Consider the following 7,066-nt stretch of genomic DNA (forward strand, 5'->3'; position numbering starts at 1 on the left):
TGCTGGGGACCTCGCGGCAGCCTTCTTCGGAACCATGCAGCATCTGTTTAAAGCGCTTCCACTGGCCCACACATTTCCCACTGCGCCCCTCCTTAGACCCTCTGCACCCCTTCTGAGACCCTCCACACCCCTACTGAAACCCTCTGCACCCCTCCTGAGACCCTTCACCCGAGACATCACCCCGGAGCAGAGCTGCAGCACAGAGTATGGAGCAAATTAATATACTATTAGTCTGCATTGCTATATAATGTATTGCTGGGATTTGCAGTGTTGGAGTCAGTGGCAGAAATACCCGGGTTGCAGAAGTAGCAGCTGAGACTGGGCTCTGGTGCTCCACCACTGTCTTAAAATCATTAGTCTGTATTGCTTTGGAAAAACTGTCACATGACACTAAAACAAAAAGTATGGGTAATTGGTATCAGTGAGTACTTGAGGAAAAGTATCAGTACGCATACAAAAAATACAAAACAATTATGTGAGGTATCAGGCGGGCCTGGAAAGAGAGAGGGGGAGCAAGTGTGCAGTCCCCTCACTCCTTAACCATGCCAGGCCACATGCACTCAATATGGGGAGACTACTTGACACATGCCCTCATCTTGCCTCATCCCTGGTCCACTGGATTTGGGGATCTGGGGGGGGGGGACTTTTGCAAGCTCCCTGTAACATAAGGGGGTCCCAAGATATGTTTGTCTGTTTCTCCAGCCTGCAGTAGACAAGATCTGCTTGGTCTCCAACAGCTCTGCTCTCTGCACAGGCTATATGCAGCACAGTGATGATGTCACAGCTTTTACAAGGTAATATCTTGTGGATTTATATCTCTTGTGGCTACTGAGTAATATATTTAAACACAAGTTTTTGTACCAGGGGTTAAGCTTTAACCTCCATCAAATCCTTCTGTTGTTCAATTTATATTCACAATACACAGTAGACAAGAAACTCCACATATTATAGTGGCGCCCATACCAGAATTGAAATGCAGAAATAAATAAGAAAGGCAATTACCGGAGGTACCTGGGAAAATAGTAGTAAATATGTAGTTTTAAACTGAACAAACACATTTAAATATGTGCCGACATTTATCCACAACAATATGGGTTGTATTAGAAGCGGATTTCGCCCGACGGCGTAATTTAATGCGCAGTTCTGTTACATTTAAATCATGGCTTTCTGGGGAAGGAAACCGAAATTAAGCTACACATTTCAAGCTGTTAAATGCTTTCTGGCATTGCTGTAAATCCGGCTTTAGCACGCCGCGCAACATTGACAAGCCGCGGTAACTCACAAAGAGCGAAATATTCAAAATACAATGAAGGGGAAAAAAAATAATAGATTGTAAAGCGCAGCAAAGTCTTCCCGTACATCACTTATATTTACAGGGAGCGTAAACACTTTTTATTGGACGGCGTAAAAAAAAAAGCCAGTCATCTGCTCCATTAACCCTTGATCAGCTGATGCTTTCCGTGGTGCGGAAAAGGGGGCTGCGGCTCAGATGTGCAGGGATTCTGTAGTTGCTGAAAGCCTAACTTCAGGCAAGGTTAAACCATGAAAGCGAACTCTTCCTGCGTTATACTGGTGGGAAGGTGTTATTAAAAGAAAACACAAACATATACTTACTGGCTTTTAAAGAAAGGATATTAGGCCTCATTCACACTGCCGTGCGTATACGCGGGTACGTGCGTATTATACCATATGCAAATAAATGGCTCCCTACACATGGAGCTGTGTATTTGCGTAGCGTAAAAATGCGCAAAAACAGAATGGAACAAAGATGTGTCCGGGCAGCGTATTGCTGCGTATTTTACACGCATACGCATGTTTGTGCATATATACGCGCGTACGTGCGTACATTTCATTAAAATTTCTATTCGGAATGATGCATTCTGGGAATGCAAATAGGGCACGCATATACGCACATACGCTCAAATATACACAATATACAATTTTGCTCTTGCGTTGTGTGTGAATGAGGCCTAAATGTCTCCAGATGTAAATCCAACTTCAGTCATGGCATCTACACTCAAAGTCGTCCACAGCATCCAGCAAGGTATGACCCTGACCATGACCCATTGTCCACATATCTGCACACACCCCACTGAATGACAGATTCTTGGCCGAGGAGAATCCCAAGTGATGTCATCAACCAGGATTCTTGGTGGTATTGCCACAGCCATGAATCAGTCATTGGTGTGCAGCATGAAAAGCCCTCTTGAATACTGCCACCGTTGATCTCAAAGGTGTTTTGATTTGGGTTCGGTGTTGTAAGAGTCCAGGGCTTACTACGCATGCGCCAATGGCGCGTTGCCGCAAAAGGAAATCCGCGCCAACTGCGCATGCGCCAAAGACGTGTCAGTGCGCCAACCCGCGCGGGCGCAGAAGACCTGATGGAAAAAGGCAGGAAAATGGCCAGGAGGTGCACAGGAAGTGACCTCAACCTGGGGGAAAAAGGCAGGGAAATGCCCAGGAGGCGCACAGGAAGTGACCTCAAACTTCAATCATCACTTCCCTATATAAGCCCAGCCCAGACACTGCTAAATTGCTGGATTATCTTCAGTCCCCCCTTGTTCCTGTGCTAGTGTGTGATATGTCTGAACTTGTTGTGACCTGGAAACCTATTTGACTACTCTTGATTGCTGCCTGCCATTGACCTCGGATTTGTACCTTGACCATTCTACTTCTCTGCCCGTTTTGTACTCAGCTGCCAGATTGGAACCAGCCCCCAGCTTGGATCTCGACCATTCTTCTGATTAACCCTTGTGTACTTCGTTGCCAGAGTGGACTTGACCTCGGCTCGGATCTCGGACTAAGGCTTGCACGGTGCTCCGCACCCCTGGCACCCGTGCCATTTTCCATCAGGTCTTCTGCCGCTGCGCGGGTTGGTGCACTGACGCGTCTTTGGCACATGCGCAGTTGGCGCGGATTTCCTCTTGCAGCAAACGCGCCATTGACGCATGCGTAGTAAGCCCTGGACTCTTACAGGTGTTTTTGCTGATTTCCAGCCTATTCAGCCAGCCAGTTGAACATGGAAGTGTTCACGCAGCACTGAACAAGAACTAAGCCTACGACTGCGCTCTACCATTGAATACAGTATACATTCCTGTGTTTACAATTTAAACGAGAACTAAAGCCAAGCTTTTTTGGCTTAAGTCCTCTTTTGGGTCAAAGGAGTAGATTTACTAAATGTACTTCTGTGACCCAAAGTCAGCATTTAGCATGCTACTGCCCACTATTTGCTGACAGTGCTGTGCAGCACTTCAGATGGAAAAAAGCCCAACAATAATGTCAGAATCCACCCTGTTGCCTGATTGACAGCTGGCTCTGGCTCTCTAGAACCAGCTGTGTCTGCCCCCTCCCCTGTCTGTCCCTCCCATGAGCGCTTGGAGGGGAAGGGAGAATGCCTGCAGGGAGCGGTGATTGACAGATACCGCTCTCTGCAGGGAGAAGACCGTGAGTTGAGCAATCATTGGTTCATGATCGCTCAGCTCTCCATCTATAGAGCCGGCATGTACCACCTGCAGTGTCCCATGCTGGCCCTAAGTATTGGGAAGAGTACATTTTACAACAAGTGCTCTCTTGAACTGCTAACTCTGATTAATAAACTCTCATTTATTAAACTCATCTTCCCGTCTCTCATTACATGAAGCAGCAAGGCCCTCTTACAGCTGAAAATAAAGAAGAATGACTCGAGGAGACTAAATTAATTGTCTTTTTTTTCCTACCCGCCTTCTATTTTTTACTCTTTTAGTCAGATTTCTGACACGGAAAGAATTAGCCCGCTAATGATAATGTTCTTACTAATATCTTACGGCGCCCTCCCTCCCCGCCTCATAGATCTGCCCAGATAGTCGGTGTGATCAGTCGCAGTAATTTCCAACAAATGAATGCATTCATGAGCTGCATTATTCATCACTAAGTATCTGTAATCCTGATACTCTTTTACCTTTGGGTACACCAGAGCTCTGCTCAAAGACTCTTACCTGCGCTTGATGCTTCCGGTAGATCATAAGCGGTGGTGTGATTGTGCATGTAATGAACATTTAACATACTCTCCGTGTCAGGAGCTTGGGGTGTTCTGTTCCCTTCCAGCTCCTCGGTTAAGAAAGATTCATTATAGTAAAACTTCTGCATCTCCTCATCTTGTACGGTAGCAGGTATGGTTGACACAGTTTCTTAATGAGAATGTAAAGGTAAAGTTGGAAAGAGTTAGGCCTCTTTCACATGGGCGATCTGATTGAGTCCGTCTGTCAGTTTTTCAAGGGGACCCGATCGAAAGCCCAAGGCTATGGGCAGCCATGTGTAAACGTATGGACATCTGTTTACACCCAGTTACCCCAGACTCTGGCCAGGTCTGGAAAAACAAACGGATCAGAGATCCTATTGTGCCACACTTGATCGTGCCGGATCAGGGGTAATCTGATGACACATGTACCATTCCCTCTGCTTCTCCATAGACCATCATGGGGTGCAGCACTTTCAGTTTATTCGTGATGGAGGAAAATACTGGACAAACATGGATGTCACAGCAATGACAGCGTACTGCTCTGATCGTGATCCTCTACTGATCAGCCTGTGTAAAAGGTGCCTTAGATCTGTGGGCAGATCTTATGTATTTTATGTTTTTACCTTTCCTGTGCAGCCATACCAAAAGCCCTGAGAGTGCAGCTGGGGCTGCCAGCATCACAAGGTGGTTTCACCCAGCGGGGCGTTTGGTGTGTGTAGACATCACAAAAGCCCTGAGACTGCTGCTGGGAGCTGCCATCTTGGATGTTATGTAGACTCAGAGCTGTCACTCAATAACATATCACCTTCTCTTTTCACTAGGCTGTAGGAAAGTGATGGGAGAGGCACAGGAGCTGGGCCAGCACCAAGAGTAATTCGACATTCCCAGAAGAAGAGAGTGTCATGATGTATAAAGAGGTCGGTGGCTGTGCTAGGGAACTGTCTCTTCCTGGAGTCGTCAAATGTTCTAGCAAGTTCAGAGGCACATTGTAAGAGAATAAAAAAATAACTTATGGAGATGAAAGACACTGCATTGCACTGCACTGTATGGCATGTAAAATATGTAGGCATGGTAAAATGTTAGGCATGTAAAATACCTGATTTTTCTGTGTTTTTTCTTCCTGCAATTTTTTAAAGTTTGTGACAGGGTCTCTTTAAGGGTGCAATGGGATTCTAATGGCTACTGAGGGTGACGGAGGCTCCTTTCAACTATACTGGACCTTTTGCTGTGCCCAAAAATGGCTCTTAGTTATCTTTCATAAATTTTTTTTTTTTTCTCACTGAAAAATAAAATAAAGTTAAATATACAAAAAAAGGAGAAAAAAAACACAAATACAAAGAATGTAACAAAAATCAAAGTCTCTGTAAAGCTATATAGCAGCCAGCATGCACAGGATTATGCTGCTCTTGAACTTGTAACACAGTGTCTTCCTTTGTCTGTAACATTATCTATAATTTAGTATTTTTCACGTTGATGTTGATCAATAAAACAGCAGTACACATTCACCCAAAAATCCACAGGAAAGCCATAGCAGTACACTCATTAGATTATCTGACCCCATAACCTAACAGCAGTCTGTTCTTGCATGATGACATTACACCGGAGATTTATAACGTTTCATTACCAGTGCACCCACAACGGGTTAAGGGTGTGCGCCCAACAGCAACTCCCATCACTCTTAATCTGGTGATCCCAGTGGCGTAACCAGAGTTATGGGCGCCCGGGGCAGAACATTTTTTTCGCCCCCCCCATATTATATAAACATACACTAGAACTAATCCGCAGCACCAGCACCAGATAAGGATGCCCAACCTCTTCCTTCTACTGGAGACCGCTACTCTGCCATATCATACCCTCTTCAGTTGGTTGGATCTGTTTTACTCCCCTTCAGAATAAACAGATCCTCGTGGGTTGGTCCTGAGTTTTGACACTGAGCACCATGTACTTGCTGATCTGCCACTATTGGAAACCAGGCAGACATATTTAAAAAAAGATATGACTTAGCTACTCAATAGTGACATTACAAATGTCCCAGGCCCACTTACTTGGCAATAAACACATGCAAGGCATGTTCCTTTTAGAATAAAGTTCTTCTTAGGATGGTCAGACTGATGGGTGGCAGTCATTTTGCTTTTGGTTTAAAAGATATTTATCAGCACACATGCATAAAGATAATGAAAAGGAGGGTGAAGGATCACCAGGAGCATAGGATACCTGCAGAGTCACTTAAAAACAGTCCTTGGTCTTCTGCATGTCTTCTAAACTTTCAGGGTCCGTCTCTCACTCAAAAGTGGCTTCTTGACAACTGAAATTCAAGTGTTACAGGGTTATTCACAAAAGGGTGAAGGGTTTGGGATAGTGAACAATCTCGGCCAACATCGCTGATTTGGAAAAATTCTCCCATTCAGCTCACTTTCCAGTTCAGCGATGTTGTCCTAGATTGTTCACTTCTCCTTCCTTCTCCTAACTCTTCACCCTTTAGTGAGTAACCCTGTTAGCGTTAAGATTCAATGCAGGATAGCAATGGAAAGGTTCCTGAGGTGCTTTGCAACTCACCCAGTCACTCACCAACTCCTCGTGGTTGGACAATCACAGTTCTCCTTCCTCTGGGCGCCCAATAACATCAGGGAAGCCTTCCAGGGAGGGGAGATCTCTGCAACTTTCTACACCCTCATTAAATTCACTCCCAGCATTCACAGCAGCCCCCGAGTCAACTGATTGGCCAGCTATTAAACATCCTTAACATAGAATGCTGTCTGTAGCACACCCTTCTGGAGCAAGCTGAACACAGCATGTGACTGTGATAATAACCCCATGCTTAGAGAACGCTAGTCAGCACACAGCTAAGCTGACTATATCTCTCTGGCAGATCACACAAAATGCAAAAAGATTTAAAGGAGAACTATGAGGTGTCACTCAGCCTCATAATCTGAGCCGACCTGTGACAATGAAACTGTCACAGGTCGGCTCAATAGATCGGGAAGTGAGCGAACACATACCGTTGCTCGCTAACTTCTCGATCTATCCCTGCAGAGAGCCGCGACTGTCACTCACGGCTCCGTGCAGGGA

This window comes from Nanorana parkeri, unplaced genomic scaffold (genome assembly GCF_000935625.1).
Source record: "Nanorana parkeri isolate BGI_ZX_2015 unplaced genomic scaffold, ASM93562v1 scaffold159, whole genome shotgun sequence".
Lineage (NCBI taxonomy): Eukaryota > Metazoa > Chordata > Amphibia > Anura > Dicroglossidae > Nanorana > Nanorana parkeri.